At 39.9% G+C, this 20213-nt stretch overlaps 1 long non-coding RNA gene across 1 annotated transcript in view; it reads left to right on the top strand.

Moving 5' to 3' along the window:
* Window positions 1-6445: 6445 nt before the first annotated feature.
* Window positions 6446-20213, top strand: part of LOC141424819 (uncharacterized) — a 60827-nt gene continuing 47059 nt past the window's right edge. The window contains exon 1 of the long non-coding RNA XR_012449752.1: window positions 6446-6770. This is a non-coding gene — a long non-coding RNA (uncharacterized lncRNA). The remainder of the gene's footprint in view (window positions 6771-20213) is intronic.

Here is a 20213-nt window from a genome sequence, read left to right as displayed (position 1 = left end):
CAGAGATAAATGAACTCTTAAAAAAGGATGTATTTGTCCTGCAGTAAGGAGGGGAAAGACAGCACATATAGGAAAGATGCTCAGGCCTGATTCTGCATGGCGTATATGTTCATGGCAAGAATGGACATTAAATAGATGGAATGTTAGGGGTGAATGTAGCAGGAGGACTTGGCAAGACCAGGCTGCAAAGCCAGCAAGGTCAGATCAGAACCTACTAATAAATATGTCTGCTTAGGTTCCACCTCTTTCATGAGATGAAAAGCTTGAAATGTTGGATGTATGAGCCCGGTCGCCTGTATGCCCAATCCAGATTAATGAGGACCATGGGCTGACTGTCCTCGGTCCCGGGCCCCGCATCACATCTGGAGTACCATACTGGTGACCAACTAGGGGACATAAGTGAGGTCTGTAAACTCAGTCTGTATTACTTGACCTTAGCTATAGGCAGAAGTCCAAATCTGCAGTTTCATAACTGAAAAATTTAAAAAGCAAAACCAAGTGAGAATGCACCAGCAAGTCACTAGTGAGACTACGTTGAAAATCCAACCACCTCAGAGCCAAGATCAACCTTGCAAAAAGGGACTTCAGGGAGAAGGAGTGAAGGTGCTGGAATGAGACACACCAAAGCCAGCTGGCCTCTGGGCTGGGGGTGAGCCAACTCCCTGGGGGGGTCAAGTGCATCTGCTAGACATTCAAGGAGTTTTTGCATTTCATCCAGAAGACAGAAAAAAATGTGGCAGAAGAACAGAACAGAAAATTGCTCCTCCTTACCTCATGGAGGAGAGTGGGTATCGACACTAAAGCAAAGGTTCCTTAGCACAGGAAGACCATTCTCCTCGATGGCGGGCAGTACAAAGGCCTCTATACACGCTGGGCAAATGTCCTACTCCTGACTGCACCCCCAGCACTTAGGTGCTGTGATACCTCCCTTCCGAAAGAAAAACAGAATTCTGAACTCAGGACTTGATTCAATCAGAGTTTGAATGTAGAGGGCTGAAAAGCAAATATGTCATATAGAATATAGCACACTGAAGAAACTGAGGGGCAGGGTGGCCATCAAACTTCTGCAGGACCAACCAAAGCATTCAGTGAGTGCTGTTCTGAAGACAGCCATCTAGCAAAAAGACTAAATGGGGGGCAAATAGGCCAACAAGAGAGCGCAGTGTCAAAAGAGGGCATACTATTCACACATCCTGAATCTCTTCAGAACTCACTTTTAGGAACTCAGATAAGGTAACTCACCAAATAATAGTATAACCTGATACTCCAGTGATAGCTTTCTTTATCATATCTGGGATTATTATCTTGCTGTCTTCTTTCAAGTCCCTTATGAAGTGAGTAGAACAAGGACTCTTATTCGTCCCTTAGAGACAAGGAAACTAGGATGGAGGGACCATTCTCTAGTCCCCCTGAAGGGACTAGAATTCAAGCTTCTCAGAATTCTCTTTTTTTGTTGTTGTTTTTGCACCACTGAGGTTTGAACTCAAGGTCTAGTGCTTGCTAGGCAGGCGTTCTACCACTTGAGCCACTCCACTCTGCCAGCCCTTCTTTTTGTAGAGGTGGTTAGTTACATCATTACCTGGAAAGTGATGTCTTCAGTTCTTAATTCAGCAGCATCTGTAAATACCTCGAGATCAGTTTGTGGGCAGAACAATTGCCCAGGCAAGAGCAGCTTATCAGGGCTTTGGGAAAGTGAAACTCAAAAAGCAAAAGCACTCCTCAACCTGCTGGCTGAGAGTAACTAACTTCACTATTAGATACTTTTGGTAAGAAGGTAGTAGTAGTCAGTAGATGTCACTTATGTTTTTTTTTTTTTTTTCCTTTTAGCAGTACTTGGGTTTGAACTCAGGGCTTTGTGCTTGGTAGGCAGGCACACTACCACTTTTCAGTTTCAAAATACTTTTACAGTATGAACTCAGTGGACCCTTATCATGTGATAATAATAATAATATCTAATACTTCTGATGTACCAGGTACTGTCTTATATCTTTGCATGTTCAGGTTGAGCATCCCTAGACTGAAGATTCAAAAGTTTTTAAGTGTGAGTTTCAGATTTTGGAGCATTTAGGATTTGGGACCTTCAGATTGGGGATGCTCAACTGGTAAAGTCTATGAAAATATTCCAGATCTGAAATCTGTCTGTTACGGGAAACTCGAACAGACATGGGACTCTGAGGCAAGGAAGCAATGCTTCATTGAGCTGGCACAGACTCAGCACACTCGTATCCAAAGGCTGAGCCCCAAGAACAAAGGGGTGTCACCTCATGTACCCTTGCAAGCAGGTTACAGAGGCAATAAAATAAAAAAACCAAAGTTTAACCCATATGTGGATATATACAATTCTATGAGCTACTTCACCCTAGTGCTAAGTGCCCCTCTACCCCCGCCCGTGCTACATGACCTTCTTCACGTTTGGATTCTTTAGGTTTTATCTCTCTGCTATGCCATCCCTTCCCCCCTGATACTTTATCAGAACACAGGCCTGTCTATTTCTCTTCTGGTCTTCCTCCCTGCTACATGTCAAATCAGAAACACTTCTTTTTGATCCCAAACATTTTGGAAAATACTCTACCTATATTAACTCATTAATCCTCATAATAATCCTATGAAGGTAAGTACCATTATCACCTCAAAAATGGAGGGACAGAGAAACTAAGTAATTTCTGAAAGTCACACAGCTATTAAGTAGAGGATCCAAGGTTTGAATCCAGACACTTGGCTTCAGAGTCAATGCCCTTAAACCACAATGCTATGCTACCTTCCAAATAATGTCATCCACGATAGCAAATGATGAAACAGAGTGTGGTTTGTGACCTGTCTGAATTTGAACATAGTCCCATTACATCAGGACTAAAACAGAAGCAGGTCTTCTCCCTGGGCACCAAGCTCTAGTACAGTGTGGCAGTTGAGGTTACCAGCCATTCCCATTTATTTTTTCATTCGGTACTGAGGTTTGAACTCAGGACCTCACATTTGAGAAACAGGTGCTCTACCACTTGAGCCATCCTCATTTCCCCATTTTATTTATTTATTTTTTCATTTATTCATATGTGCATACAATGTTTGGGTCATTTCTCCTCCCTCCCCCTCTTTCCCTCCCCACTCCCTCCTCCCTCCCTTACTCCCCCTTACCCCTCACTACCAGGCAGAAACTATTTTGCCCTTATCTCTAGTTTTGTTGAAGAGAGAGTATAAGCAATAATAGGAAGGACCAAGGGTTTTTGCTAGTTGAGATAAGAATAGCTATACAGGGAGTTGACTCGCACTGATTTCCTGTACATGTGTGTTACCTTCTAAGTTAATTCTTCTCAAACTAACCTTTTCTCTAGCTCCTGGTCCCCTTCTCCTATTGGCCTCAGTTGCTTTAAAGTATCTGCTTTAGTTTCTCTGCATTGAGGGCAACAAATGCTATCTAGTTTTTTGGGTGTCTTACCTTATCCTCATACCTTCCTTGTGTGTTCTCACTTTATCATGTGACCAAAGTCCAATTCCCTTGTTGTGTTTGCCCTTGATCTAATGTCTGCATATGAGGGAGAACATACAATTTTTGGTCTTTTGGGCCAGACTAACCTCACTCGGAATGATGTTCTCAATTCCTTCCATTTATTTACCAGCGAATGATAACATTTCGTTCTTCTTCATGGCTGCATAAAATTCCATTGTGTATAAATACCACATTTGCTTAATCCATTCGTCAGTAGTGGAGCATCTTGGCTGTTTCCATAACTTGGCTATTGTGACTAGTGCTGCAATAAACATGGGTGTGCAGGTGCCTCTGGAGTAACCTGTGTCACATTCACCAAGAGTGGTATTGCTGGATCAAATGGTAGATCAATGTTTAGCTTTTTAATTAGCCTCTGAATTTTTTTCCAGAGTGGTTGTACTAGTTTACATTCCCACCAGCAGTGTAAGAGGGTTCCTTGCCAACACCTGTTGTTAGTGGTGTTGCTAATGATGGTTATTCTAACAGGGGTAAGGTGGGATCTTAGTGTGGTTTTAATTTACATTTCCTTTATTGCTAGAGATGGTGAGCATTTTTTCATGTGTTTTTTTGGCCATCTGAATTTCTTCTTTTGAGAAAGTTCTGTTTAGTTCACTTGCCCATTTCTTTATTGGTTCATTAATTTTGAGAGAATTTAGTTTTTTGAGTTCCCTGTATATTCTGATTATCAGTCCTTTGTCTGATGTGTAGCTGGCAAATATATCTCCCACTCTGTGGGTGTTCTCTTCAGTTTAGAGACCATTTCTTTTTTTTTTCTTTTATTATTCATATGTGCATACAAGGCTTGGTTCATTTCTCCCCCCTGCCCCCACCCCCTCTCTTACCACCCACTCCACCCCCTCCCTCTCCCCCCAACCCCCTCAATACCCAGCAGAAACTATTTTGCCCTTATTTCTAATTTTATTGTAGAGAGAGTATAAGCAATAACAGGAAGGGACAAGGGTTTTTGCTGGTTGAGATAAGGATAGCTATACAGGGTATTGACTCACATTGATTTCCTGTGCGTGGGTGTTACCTTCTAGGTTAATTCTTTTTGATCTAACCTTTTCTTTAGTACCTGTTCCCCTTTTCCTATTGGCCTCAGTTGCATTTAAGGTATCTGCTTTAGTTTCTCTGCATTGAGGGCAACAAATGCTAGCTAATTTTTTAGGTGTCTTACCTATCCTCACACCTCCCTTGTGTGCTCTCGCTTTTATCATGTGCTCATAGTCTAATCCCATTGTTGTGTTTGCCCTTGATCTAATGTCCACATATGAGGGAGAACATACGATTTTTTGGTCTTTTGGGCCAGGCTAACCTCACTCAGAATGATGTTCTCCAATTCCATCCATTTACCAGCGAATGATAACATTTCATTCTTCTTCATGGCTGCATAAAGATTCCATTGTGTATAGATACCACATTTTCTAAATCCATTCGTCAGTAGTGGGGCATCTTGGCTGTTTCCATAACTTGGCTATTGTGAATAGTGCCGCAATAAACATGGGTGTGCAGGTGCCTCTGGAGTAACCTGTGTCACAGTCTTTTGGGTATATCCCCAAGTGTGGTATTGCTGGATCAAATGGTAGATCAATGTTTAGCTTTTTAAGTAGCCTCCAAATTTTTTTCCAGAGTGGTTGTACTAGTCTACATCCCCACCAACAGTGTAAGAGGGTTCCTTTTTCTCTGCATCCTTGCCAACACCCGTTGTTAGTGGTGTTGCTGATGATGGCTATTCTAACAGGGGTGAGGTGGAATCTTAGCGTGGTTTTAATTTGCATTTCCTTTATTGCTAGAGATGGTGAGCATTTTTTCATGTGTTTTCTGGCCATTTGAATATCTTCTTTTGAGAAAGTTCTGTTTAGTTCACTTGCCCATTTCTTTATTGGTTCATTAGTTTTGGGAGAATTTAGTTTTTTAAGTTCCCTATATACTCTGGTTATCAGTCCTTTGTCTGATGTGTAGCTGGCAAATATTTTCTCCCACTCTGTGGGTGTTCTCTTCAGTTTAGAGACCATTTCTTTTGACGAACAGAAGCTTTTTAGCTTTATGAGGTCCCATTTATCTATGCTATCTCTTTGTTGCTGTGCTGCTGGGGTTCCACTGAGAAAGTTCTTACCTATACCTATTAATTCCAGAGTATTTCCTACTCTTTCCTGTACCAACTTAGAGTTTGGGGTCTGATATTAAGATCCTGGATCCATTTTGAGTTAATACTGGTATAGGGTGATAAACATGGATCTAGTTTCAGTTTTTTGCAGACTGCTAACCAGTTTTCCCAGCAGTTTTTGTTGAAGAGGCTGTCTTTTCTCCATCATGTATTTTTAGCGCCTTTGTCAAAGACAAGTTGGTTATAGTTGTGTGGCTTCATATCTGGGTCCTCAATTCTGTTCCACTGGTCTTCATGTCTTTTTTTGTGCCAGTACCATGCTGTTTTTATTGCTGTTGCTTTGTAATATAGTTTGAAGTTAGGTATCGTGATACCTCCAGCATTGTTCTTTTGACTGAGTATTGCCTTGGCTATTCGTGGCCTCTTGTGTTTCCATATAAATTTTCAATCTCTTTGATGAATGTCATTGTCATTCCCCTATTTTAAATGGTTTTCCTAACAGGAAGAATGGTGGTGGTGGTGGTGGTGGTGCCACAGGGGTTGAGTCCAAAGTGGGAGGCCCAAGGCACTTCCAATTTTGAATACATTCCAAAACACGCCATCCCACAGCTAGAGAAATGAAAATCTAATGCATTTTAGACATGCTAATATTTTTAAGATGGGTAACCTTCAAACTTAGAAGCAGGGAAAGAACAAGGCTGTGTAATTGGGAGCTGGGCTCAGAAGGTAGTCCTCAGGAGCTCGGCCAAGGGAAGTCATGGTCCTGGTGCCTATCTATGAAGGCACCAGCAGGGGGTAGGGAGAGAGGACACATAGTACTTTGCTCCCCATTCCACTACTGCTCAGGAACAAGGGCGAACTCACCCTTCCTGCTTGCCTAGATTACACACTCTAATTTACTGCTTTCCTTTTGGAGCTCTCCAAGAGAATGCAGCTATCAGTTCCCATTCGTTGCCTGCCAAGTGGGCTGAGGGCTACCTCCACCTCTGCCAATCCCTGTTCTACTTAAGAGTCTCTTGGATGCCATAAGCCTGAACCGCCGGAAGCTCCTGCCTCACAGTGCAAGACTGTGTTCATGGCTGGGCTAACGGCTGGAGCTTAAAGTCCCCACTGGAAGAGGGAAAGGATTCTGGATTCTACTCCCTAGCTCTGGCCAAGGAGAACAAACTCTCTCATCAGGTAAGGGCTCTCTCTTCTCAGGGCACTGGCCTTATCACCATTTTCAATGTTTTTCCCCCAAGTGTTCTCAGCGGTCTTTGCTGGGTTCAGAATATTGACACATTGCTCTGTGCGTTATTTGCTCCTGAATGTCATGACAGAATGAGGTCAGCAGCTGTGCTTCTGGCCACCAGAGAAACAAGGGTTCAAGACAGAATTGGGGAAAGGGCAAAATTGTCCCTATTCATAGATGATGTGGCTGTCTGTGACTATGCAAAAAAAGACAAAAAAGATCCTAAAGAATCTGCACGAGAACTCCGACAACTGCTACACGAGTCAGTCTGGCAATATGAGAAAAAAGTCAGTACCCAAAAATCACAACTGGAAACCAAAATTAAAAGATGGAATGGGGGGGAATAAAAAGTTAGGTAAGATACAGTCATCATTTGTACAGAGCTTTACAATTTGGTGGGACTTTCCCGTAACCAACAAAAAGAAGAAGGAAACTGGGAGGCTTTGGAAACACCCACATTCTCACTCCAGCCTTTCTGAAATGCCCCTAGGGGCGGTTGCCTCAAGACATGTTGAAAGGTGCTCTGGTGATTCTTATCACTTCCTGATGGAGAAACAATTCAACCTAGTGCCTCACCATCACCTGGGAACCTAGTACAAATGAAAATTCCTACCACCTACTGAGTCCAACTCAAGAAGTAGCGCCTAGCAATGTGTTAGGCGCCCAGTGGCAACTTTGTAGTTTTATTCTGTGCCTAAGTGGGCTGCCGGAGGTTTGGAGCACCCTCTGCTGGTGCCCACCTGCAAAGGCTGAACTCTAAAACCAACCCAAGGTTTTTATTGCTCTGGTTTGCCAAACTGAATTTTTAAAAAATTTTTGAGCTAAGTTTAAAAAAATCTGCGTCCTACTATATCCACTGCTACTCTGCTCCACTGCAGCTTTTCTGAGTTCATGCTGTATTTCCCTTTGGTTCTGCTGCAGTTTCCATTTCCTTCTGCATCCTTCACGTCTTCCAGGCTCCTAATAAAGGACCCGAAAGGGCTTGATGAAATTTTGGGGGATAACTTGCCTGACTCCAGGCCCAGGCAAGGTGCCCCATCCAGGAACTGGGTGGAGGAGGCCTTTCCACCTTAGCCTAAGTACAGTATCACTTTGGCTGCAATAGAGATGTGGAATGAGGAAGTGAGTCATCCGCCCTACAGAATCCTCCAATGGCTGCCCATGGCACTTGAAGCTAAATCTAGTCTTGCTGGTACTGGAACTTGAACTCAGGCCCTCAAACTTTCTAGGCAGGCACTCCAGCCAGGCCCCAGCCTCCAAAATTAGTCTTTACCAGGACCTTCAAGGTCTGTATGACTGGAGCCCTAGTTACATTTCTAAGTTCACTTCCAATCACCCTGTTCTTTTACTGTTTATAAGCCAAGGCTGATAGCAAGGGCATGCAGCCAAATGTACACAGGAGCTAGTACCATGACACTGGCTTTGCAAAAAGAAAGAGCTTTATTGGAGGATCAACCAGCACGGAGGACAGCAGCAAAAGCTTCAATCTGCCTCCCAATCAGTTGGTATGGAGGGAATTTATTGAAATGGAGATGAGAAGAGCTGCCTATTGGTTGGATGGCAAGAAGGGAAAGTTGAAGGATTCTTTTGTGAAGGTGTAGGCAGTCATCCTGAGTCATCATAGGGTGTGTATTTCTTTTTTGGGAGGAGTTACTATGTTTTATGTGGAGGATTTTGAGTTTGTGATGTCAAAAGATCATCAACCAGAGGCTTCTGAGCCTGTCCATTTTTGAAAAGTCGCCAACCTTGAGTGGATTCTGGAGGTACTTCCTGAAAATAACATAAGCACTGTTACTTAAGGAAGTTGTGTCCAGGTGAGTCCAGGCTTTAGCCAGTTTCAGCTACTCCAGAGGCCAGTGTACCTACTAACTCTACTACCGTATTTACCTGCCCCCCTCCTTTCAGGCCTCTGCCTAAATGTCACCTCTGCAGGCCTTCTTTCCTGCTATGTCAGGTAGGTGCTCCCTGTCACTTTCTGTCCTTTTGCCTGTTTCATATTTACATTATTTATTTTTTGGTCATAGCACTTTTGGTCACCTAAAAAGTCAATATTCACCAAGCAAAGATCACCAGGGCACACCTTAGTCAAACAAAGTTAGGTTTTGTTTGGTTGGTTTTTTGATAGTACTGGGGTTTGAACTTGGCCTCATGATCACTAAGCAGGTGCTTTATCACTTGAGCCACTCCACCAGACCTTTTTTATGTTGGGTGTTTCCAAGATAGGCTCTTGGGAATTATTTGCCTGGGCTGGCCTCAAACCTCAATCCTCCTGATTTCTACTTCCCAAGTAGCTAGGATTACAGGCACGAGCCACCATGCCTGGCCAAAGTTAGGTTTTTATTAAATTTCCTGCAGCAAGAAACTAAACATCATGAAGAGGGAGAATCTCAGTAAGAGGGTGTCAGGAGGGGCTAGTATTATAATGGATACTTAAAACTGCTTTTTCTAAAAAAACAAAACTCTGATTCCTCACTTTGGTCCACAAGCTAACTAAAAGCAAGAGAAAAACCTGACATTCCTGCCTCCATTTTGCATCTATTTTTTTTGCTCTGAGTCTCTCTCCTAAAGTCACCTTGGATACTAGAAATGACAGGACTAATAACATCTTTATAACAAGGGACCAAAAGTACCTCAAGGAATAGCAGAGCTTCAAAGGACAGATCACCCTCCCCTCCCAGAAAAATGAGGGCTATTACCTATAATGATGAGGCTGTACCCTGGAGCAGGAGTAATCATCTCATGGGGACCAGACTGCTCTCCTCAAATGATGACAGCTTAACAACTTCTCTAGACCAGAATGGAGATAGTCATCATCAGTTAGGACTGCTTAATTAAGCATACCTTTGATCCTACCCCAATTTTTTCTCTATTTAAACCTAAAGCTTAGGTTAGTACCCCAAAGATGGGTTGCAATCCTTTCTGCCTGTTAATAAATCTTTCTCTGACTTTCACCACTACTCGTCTCTTTAATTGGCATATTGGGGCAAGGTGGCTGGACCTGCCATGCTGAAACCCCCAGAACTGGGCATTTGGCCTAGGGACTTCAGTTATGGTAGAGGATTTGGGCTTTTTGCGACATGATGTCAGGAAAGGTTGAAGAAAGCAAGGAAGTGGGGTGTTATTCTGGATTTAATTCTTTCAGAAAGATGGTACAATTAAGTATCTTACTTTTTATGAGGGAGCAAAGCAATAGTTACTCATGGTAATCAGGAGATGGGGGTGTATGGTTATGCCTGGCTTTGCTTACTGTCTTTAGTGCTGTTGAGGCATAACGAGTGAAGCTGAGCCACCATTTGTAACGAGTCCTCAGCTGATGCTGATATTCTATAAACTGTGTCCACTAGGAAAACTCCACTGGACCCAGGCCAGTTAGCTGCTAGTTGACAATTGATGCTTTTCTTTTTTTTGCATATACTTACTTATTGTCTAAAACGATTCCTGACAGCAGGGACTTAGTTTTATTATTGAAGCTTGGTGCCTGGTATAGAATAGGTGCTTAATAAATGTTTAACAAATAATTATTTTAAAACATCTTCCATCTCTCAGGTCCTACACATCTACAACAGAGCTTTCCATTCAAAACAGGTAAATTTGAGTTAAGAGTATCCCCCTAGGTGACAGCAGGACCAATAATAGGTGCTGGCAGGCAGACAGGTATTAACATTACTCTTCACAGGACTTTAATAGAACAGATCAAGCAATTGAGCCCTCCTGACTCTCCCTAGGTATAGATAGGCTTTAGCCTTGGAAGGTACTCAGGAAAGACAATGGTCAGAAAAGTTACTTTCCAATGGCAAAGGATGGCCAAGTTAAAGAATATGCTACAAAAATGGGAGAGCCATTCCTGGACTTAAGTCATCCTCCTTTTCCTAATCTTCAATATTCTATCATATCCTACCCTGTCTGAGTTAGTTCTCAAGAGGAACTACAGACCTCTGCAGACACAGGAATGGCTCTGAGCAGCTGTCTTTCAGTAATGGCACATGTATCTACATTAGTAACAGTCACTGCAGGGAGAGGCTCTTCTCTCTGCTAGGCCCCTTCCTGCCTAGGGCTGGCTCTTCTTTTCATAGGAACAGACTGGGGACTTGAAATCGGGCCTGGACAGAGATGACCACAGGTGGCTGTTACTTAGGAGACTTCTTCGGCATAATGTGACAACTCCAGCACCTCTTCCTCCAACCATAGATTCCCACCTTCCTTCCCCCAGAAGCCCAAGTCCTACCCCTTTGTTTAGCTCTGTCCGAGGCACGGCCATCAGACAGATGGCTCTAGGCTTTGATTTTCATGTTGTGTGTGGCTTCCATGCTGACGCACATTAGAAAACCTGTCTGCTACTTTCCTGTTAATCTGCATTTCACAGATTAAATTAAACCTGAAGAGGGAAAAAAGTTTAAAACAGTCTGCAGTTTAGCCTTCCAGAAAGATCTACATTCCAATAAAGTTGTCACCAGTTCACCATATATTACTGTTTTTAAAGTACTTATGCAGCTTACTTTTGTAGAAAGGGAATTCAGATACCACTCTTGGGATGGGATGTAGCTCAATAGTAAAGTACTTACCTAGCATGTGTGAAACCCCAAGTTTGATCCCCAGCATCACAAAGAAAGAAAAAAATAAATAACACTTGAGAGGTGAGGAGAGGAGAGGGGAAAGGGAGAGGAAAGAGAGACAGACAGACAGACATGGTGGCACACACTTGTAATCATGGCAGCAGCAAGGCTGAGGCAGGAGGACCTTGAGGCCAACCTGGGCTACATAGCATGACCCTGTTTCAATGCCCCCCCACCAAAAAAAAATACAAAAAAGGAAAAGACGCCATTCTTTACCCTATCAGAATGGCAGAAATAAGAAACCTAGTAATACAGTGTTTTAGCAATGGTGTGGATTAACAGGAAAACTCATATATTGTTGGTGGAAGAGTAAATTGGTACAACCTCTTTTTTATGCCCTTGTCTCTTTTTTATTTTATCATTTTTACATTTTTAAATAAATTTTTATTAGGCTATATTCATGATACAGAGGGGATATATAGTCACAACTCCAATGAGACTTATATTGTACATTATTTACATTGCCCCCATCGTCTCTCCCTCTCAGCCCCTTCCCCACCCCACTTAAAGCAATTGCAAGAGGTGTCTTAGATCTGTTTCATATAGGAATATGAAGTCCATCTGCCATACATCATCACCTTCATCTTCCTTCATCCTCCCCCCTCCCACTAGTAACCCCCCCACACACACATACTGTACTTATTTTACAGTCCTGGTTTTCCTAATATTTGAGTTGACATTCAGAGGGGTGTCTCAATGTATGCCCTCTGTGGGTGTGCTTGACTTTGGTCTGTTCAATCCTTTAGAATGCCCTCCCTTACCCCTTAACCTCTCACCTCCCCATTTTCAACACTTTCAATACACATTCTTACATCCTCTACCTTCACATCGTATGGTATATGATATTACTATTGCTCTATTATTCTTTTCCTTTCCCTCTTTCCTTGAGTTCCATAGAGTAGTTCCACTGTTACAAACATGTTCTACAACTGAGTTTGTGTATGATTGGTTTTGTATGTATGTTTATCTTTTCATTTTTACATTTACTCACGTGTATACAATGTTTGGGCCACCTCCCCTCCCATCCTGTACAACCTTTTTTAAGATTCACTGGACAATACCTAATAAAATTTAAAATTCACAAAGCCATTAGCAACAGCTTCACTTTTAGCAACTTATTCTACAGCTAAGCCTACACTCATGCAAGTAACATATTACTGTGGCACTATTTGACCATCTCTTAGAGAATTAGCATGTAAGTTACAACATTTACACAATGGAATATCATGCTCCATTATCAAGTATGAAATAAATCTCATTCTTTACATACTTTCATGGAGAGAATGCTAATAAATGACGTGAGAAAGAGGAAAGAAACTCCTGATATCAGGATTCAGCCTAGTACTATTGGGTGGAACTTGGCAATGCTGGAAAGATGGCCTGGCACTCACGGGTGGGCCTTACTGTTATGCTTTGCTGTTGAACATAAGAAAATTTCACAGACTGACATAAGACAAGGAGATCTGTGAGCATGATGAAGATAAAAACAAGCTTACTCAGTAATCACGTCTGAACGCAGATGAAAACATGAACATTATAAATCACAAAAACAGCCCAGATAGATGGTACATGCCTATAATGCCAGCAATTGGAAACTGAAATACATAGCAAATCTTTTCTCAAGAAAAAAAAAAAAATCATGAAAATACCTTCATGCCCTGAAAGCACTTTATCCAGAAAAAATTTCTGTGTACTTAAAACCTTTTCCTGAATCCATCTAACCCTATAACAAATCCTTCCTCACACCTTCTACTGAGGTTCCCCACGTGGAGAACCATGGAACTCATTGCAATGAGCAATAAACCCAACTTATACAACTAAGGGATGTCCCTGGTCCTTGGCACATGTTAAGTGAAATAAGCAAGATGCAAAGCCATTTGTGTATGGGCAAATACATTACAATTTGTGTAAAAGATACAAGCAAAAATGAATATATATACATATATATATTTGCATAAAATACCTATGGAAAAACACACAAGAAACTAGTTAAAAATGGTTGCCTCCTGGAAGAGCTAAAACCTTAGGCATGGGGGTAGGAGAAAAAAGAGTTCTCAGTAGTATGTAGTTTATTATCATGTTCATAAATTACTTAAAATTAGTAACTTTTTAAAAAGATTTTAAGAATCATAGGTACCACCATGGAATGAACATTGAAGAAAATTTAGAATCTTGCCTGAATAGTTGTGCTTATCAAATTTCTGCATAAGAGATTTCAACTCTGTTGAAGTCCCTCAAATTGCATCACTGCTGTCAAAATGCTCTCCAGTTGGGCCTCCAAAATCAGTCTTCATGGAAGAATAGATTCAAATTTCATACACTTGGACCTCTTTTTAATGAAGGCTGCTGATAAGGCTGTATCAAAGAACTATTAAGTGAAGTATTGTCTTCATCATGTAATTCAGGGCTCGTGAGGCTGGACTATGAACAGACTGTGATGATGTTCTGTTTCTGGCTCATGTGAGCACTGTGACCTAAGAACATACAGCATTTAAGTATCACCCATAAGGTATATCTATAACAAAAAAACATTGTAAATTATTTAAAATTCATTTATTCTAAAGGCAAAACTAAAAAAAATTTAATACAGCATCTTTTTACACCAAAATATGGTGTTAATTCATGCTGTCCATCATAATTATTATTCTAAAATGCGACATACAATAAACCTTTAAAAGCATTCTAACCTCAGCTGTTCTCTGCTGATATAAAATTAGGCTTACAGCCAAGAGGTCAAAGAAAATGGGTTTTTATATATGGATATTTTAAATAGGCAATTTAATTAGAGGTTTTATTCTTAACAATTATTTTTGTTTTAAAATTAATAAAATTTTGTTCTCCAGAGCTCAAAGTAGTATGTCAAATTCTTAACTGGAGTGAAGTCCTTTCCAAGCTATAGATCTGTAAATGGCTGGGTTCTACAGGGTTTAGATTCTTGGCTTTTCAAAGCCCATTTATAAGAAAATCCAGGATCTACAAGAAAACGTGGTATCTATACACAATGGAATTTTATGCAGCCATGAAGAAGAACGAAATGTTATCATTCGCTGGTAAATGGATGGAATTAGAGAACATCATTCTGAGTGAGGTTAGCCTGGCCCAAAAGACCAAAAATCGTATGTTCTCCCTCATATGTGGACATTAGATCAAGGGCAAACACAACAAGGGGATTGGACTTTGGGCACATGATAAAGCGAGAGCACACAAGAGAGGTGTGAGGATAGGTAAGACACCCAAAAAACTAGATAGCATTTGTTGCCCTCAACGCAGAGAAACTAAAGCAGATACCTTAAAAGCAACTGAGCCCGATAGGAGAAGGGGACCAGGAACTAGAAAAAAGGTTAGATCAAGAAGAATTAACCTAGAAGGTAACACACACGCACAGGAAACTAATGTGAGTCAACTCCCTGTATAGCTATCCTTATCTCAACCAGCAAAAACCCTTGTTCCTTCCTATTATTGCTTATACTCCCTGTTCAACAAAATTAGAGATAAGGGCAAATGAGTTTCTGCCAGGTATCGAGCGGGTGGAGGGGAGAGGAAGAGGGCGGGGTGGGTGGTAAGGGAGGGGGTGGGGGCAGGGGGGAGAAATGACCCAAGCATTATATGCACATATGAATAATAAAAAAATAAATAAATAAAAAAGAAAATCCAGGATCTAATTATAAACACCTGGAGTAAACTGGACAATAACAAAACCTTTTAAATCCCACCTTAGGTTGCTTCAATTTATCTGGTCTTTTCATAAGCATGCCTAACTCATAGACACTTGTCTCTCAGGAGGAAATGTCTTTTATTCCTATAACAGATTGCTATTTTGAGTCTGTATGTTACATGTAGCATGTCTTTGTGTTTCACTTGAGAGACCCTTTGGAGAGACAATGTAGTCACAGGAAATGCCACCATAAGGGAGCCACCATGTGTACAGCAGCATTTTGCTACTCCCTAGGAGTAGAAAACTAATGGGTGATGCCATCTTGCCTTACTCTAGGAAAAATAACTAACTTGTTTTTAAAATTCTCTAGATTAATAAAATTTCTATACATGCTGTTTTTACTGCATTAATCTGTTAAGGATTAAGCCAAAAAGGGAGTACTTATGTTAAAGATCTGCTATAAACTACTTAGGAATCTAGCTGACTAATCTAAAAATATGACAAAGAAATGGTTTAAGAGTGCACTCTAAATTAATGTGACTGTTTCATATGTAATTGTGTGTGTTTTCTGTATGTCTTTATCTCCACCAATTTTACTTTTTTGAGCTCATTATGCACACTTATATTCTTTGGCATGCCTAGGACATAACTCTATGTGTCTGTGCATGTGTTTAGATTTCTTTAGGATGGTTCTTAAACTACATTTATAAAGTTTATGTGCACAACTGTCTCAAAGGTTATCTAAATTCTAATTCCAATGAGGCCTAATTATTCTCTGCTTTAGGACTAAAGAAAATTTTATAAACAATAATCTCAATCTGTTTTATTCTATCATGAATGTAATTTACATTTAACTCTTTTATAATTAGGTCTATTGACCCATAAGGACACATAGAATGCTATAATTAAAAGATGGATTAACTTAATTTCTTCCTAAGTCTTTTAAGTTATAAAGTTACTAAGAGCTTTATTTAAAACAGTGCTATTAAATTTGGGTTTTTACAAAGGTTATTTCAATATACAAATTAAGGTCTTAAAACTTCTAAGTTTATAATTTAACATTTGCCTAAAAGTTTTCCAAGGTTAAAATTTAAGTTACCAATATATATTTAAAAAATACATCGGGTACCAATATGTATTTAAAAATGAGTTTCTGCCATTTTCCCTAAAGTCAGGAATGAGACAAGGATGTCACTCTTCCCATTCCTATTCAACATAGTCTTGGAATTCCTAGCCAGAGCAATTACGACAGGAAGAAGAAATAAAATGAATACAACGAGGTAAAGAAATAGTCAAAGTATCTTTATTTGCAGATGACATGATCCTACAAAGACCAAAAAACTCCACCCAAAAAACTCTTAGACACCATAAACAGCTTCAGCAATGTAGCAGGATGCAAACTCAACTTATAAAAATCAGTAGCTTTTCTATACACCAACAATGAGCAGATTGAGAAAGAATATAGGAAAACATTTTCATTTATAATAGCTTCAAAAAAAATCAAATACCTAGGAATAAACTTAACAAAGGATATAAATGACTTCTATAAGGAGAACTACAAACCACTGAAGAAAGAGATTAAGGAAGACTACAGAAGATGGAAAGATCTCCCAAGCTCATGGACTGGCACAATCAACATAGTAAAAGTGGCTATACTACCAAAAGCAATCTACATATTCAATGCAATTCCCATCAAAATCCCAATGACATTCATAACAGAGATTGAAAAATCTACCCTAAAGTTCATTTGGAAACACAAAAGACCCATAGTCAAGGCAATACTGAGCAAAAAGAGCAATGCTGGAGGTATCACAAAACCCGACATAACTATACTATAGAGCCATAGCAATAAAAGCAGCATGATACTGGCACAAAAACAAATATGAAGACCAGTAGAACAGAATAGAGGACCCAAATATGAATCCACACAGCTGTGCCCACCTTATTTTTGACAAAGGTGCCAAAACATACAATGGAGAAAAGACAGCTTCTTCAATAATTGTTGCTGGGAAAAGTGGCTATCTGCCTGCAGAAAACTGAAACTACATCCATGCCTGCACCCTGTACTATTATCAACTCAAAAGTGCACTAAAGACCTTAAATATGAGACCCAAAACCTAGCAGTTAGTACACAAAAGAGCAGGGAATATCCTAGAAACAATAGGTATAGGCAAGGACTTCCTCAGTAGAACTCCAGCAACCCAATAACTAAGAAAGGATGGACAAATGGGACTACATGAAATTAAAAAGCTTCTGCACAACAAAAGAAATGGTCTCTAAACTGAAGAGACCACCCACAGAGTGGGAGAAAATATTTGCTAGCTATACATCAGACAAAGGACTGATAACCAGAATATACAGGAAGCTCAAAAAACTAAACTCCCCCAAAATTAATGAGCCAATAAAGAAGTGGGCAACTGAACTGAACAGAACTTTTTCAAAGGAAGAAGTCCAAATAGCCAAAAAACACAAAAAAAATGCTCACCATCCCTGTCCATAAAGGAAATGCAAATCAAAACCACACTAAGATTCCATCTACTCCTGTTAGAGCAGCTAGCATCAAGAATACCACCAACAAATGTTGGTGAGAATGTGGGGAAAAAGGAACCCTCATACACTGCTGGTGGGAATGTAAGCTAGTACAACCACTGTGGAAAACAATATGGAGACTTCTTAATAAAACTAAACATAGATCTGCCATATGATCCAGCAATACCACTCCTAGGGATATACCCAAAGAACATGACTCAAGTTATTACAAAGGCACCTGCACACCCACGTTTATTGCAGCACTATTCACAACAGCCAAGCTATGGAAATAGCCAAGATGCCCCACTACCAACAAATGAATTAAGAAAATGTGGTATTTATACACAATGGAATTTTATTCAGCCACAAGAAGAATGAAATTTTGTCACTCGCAAGTAAACGGATGGAACTGGAGAACATAATGTTAAGAAAGGTAAACCAGGCTCAGAAAGCCAAAAATCTGTGTTCTCCCTCCTATGCAGAGTACAAACCCAAAACAAATGCAGTAATATTATTGGACATGGGTCACACACTAAGGGGAGAATACAGAAAGGGAAAGAAACCTAAAACTTGAATGTGGTTGATGTACTCACTGTACAGGAGCAAATGAAGTAATCTTAAACTAGCAAGGGACCAGGAAGTAGTGAAGAGGTCTGGCAGAGATGAGTCAATGTAGGTTGCAATACACAAGAGCATGAAAGCAACACCAGGAATCTCTCTGTATAGCTATCTTTATCTCAAACTAGCAAAAATGCTATGTCTTTCTTATTATCTCCTATTTTTCTCTTCAACAAAATTGGAGAACAAGAGGGCAGAACAGGTTCTGCATGGAAGTGGGAAAGAGGAGAGGTGGCCCAAACAATGTATAAACATGTAAGGAAATGTAAAAATAATAAAATAAAGAAAAAAAATAATTCCACCATCTAAATTGAATTTTCAAAAATTACTAACATTAAGGTGGTATAGGAATATTAACTTGAGAAATAAAAAACTGTCTTCATATTCTGTATACATAACAATGAATTGCTTACCAATGATATTTTAGTGAGAAAGTCTATTAAATAATTTGAAACAAGAAAAAAAATTAAAATAAAAATGGGTTTCTGTTTTACCAAAGTAACTATCAAGATCTTTTGGTACTGTAGGCTAATACAAAATTTTACCAAAACCAAACACTCCCCCTCCAGATATAATAATATGCTTAACCCCTTATTCCTGTTTCTACATCTAATTACTTGAGACATTAATCTGAATTGGTTTATTATTAAAAATTATACTTGTAAACTGAGAAAAATGGGAGGACAAGCTGACTACAACCCCATAGCCTGATATGAAAACTAACCACAAGTGATGGGTTTTTATCAGCTAAGCTACTTTGGTACAGTTTGGATTCTGTACTGGCCATAATAGCTTTGATGTTTTAATAATTGGGACAACATTCAGGATCAACATCCCAGAAAAAAAAACATCATGCTGGGGTGGATGAGGCTGGCCCTTGGAACAGTTGACTTGGAAGCCACAGACATGTGGTGGAAACAGATAGAAGGAACCTGTGTTGAGGCTTTCAAAAGGTTTAAAAAGAACGCCTTGAGAATCTAGAAAGTTCTAATTTTTCTCTCTCTCCAAAAGGAACCTCCCCTTTCCTCTCTCTCACTCTCCACCAGCTGGCATAGGGAATTCCACTCAGGAGCCCTTGTGCAGGGGTAGAGGGATGAATGGATTCTCCCCTCCCTTTTCCCTCTCTCTTTCCACCAGCCAGCATAGGGAAAGTCAACATATTCATTTGGCTGTATCCTTAAGTGTTGGGAGATGCTTTGGTTCTGCTAACCAAAAATAAGATGACTAGTTCTCTTCATAGCCCATTTAAGATCATTTACTATTCTTTACATCCTGCTTAAATTATTCTCATGCCAGATACTGGATTTTTTTCAATAACACTAAAGAAACTAAGTTTAAACTAAGTGAAAATTCCTTAAATGGTTCTAATACTCCTAGTGTCTTATACGTGTATATTAATGTCATCAATCATTTATAGAGTTAAAAGTGTATACATGTAAGCAGCTATAGTTCTTTTAAGGTACCTTCTAATAAGATCTTTGACATTTCTGCTCTTTATGACAAATGCTAAAAGCTCTATCATTTAGGCCTGACATCTGTTTGTCAGCTAAACACTGGTTTGTCTGACATCTACTCATCAAATGAACATTGGTTTATCTGACATTGACAAGGTAAACATCATTTTATATACAATATACAACTGAACATCAAAACAGGCTATTTGAAATTACTAACACTGCCTTCCCTTAACCATTGACAAATGTAGGGTTTTTAACTGTTACTACTGTATTGACAGTGCTGACAATCACCAACTTTTTACTTTACCTAACCAAAATTCAAGGTTTAAATTGCAATTAACCATGATTAGAGTTTTCTCATTACAGTCCTGATCCTACAAGAACATTCACAGGCAAGTCCATAAAAAACGACCCTGACAAGTGTTTTATCTATCAACCAGGACAAACTTTCTTAAGTACTGGGGTCATGTTGTATTTTCTTTGTAAAAGCTTTATAACTGTTACCTGCTAACACTTTAC

This window comes from Castor canadensis, chromosome 7, assembly GCF_047511655.1.
Source record: "Castor canadensis chromosome 7, mCasCan1.hap1v2, whole genome shotgun sequence".
Classification (NCBI taxonomy): domain Eukaryota; kingdom Metazoa; phylum Chordata; class Mammalia; order Rodentia; family Castoridae; genus Castor; species Castor canadensis.
This window is presented reverse-complemented; position numbering and strand designations above follow the sequence as displayed.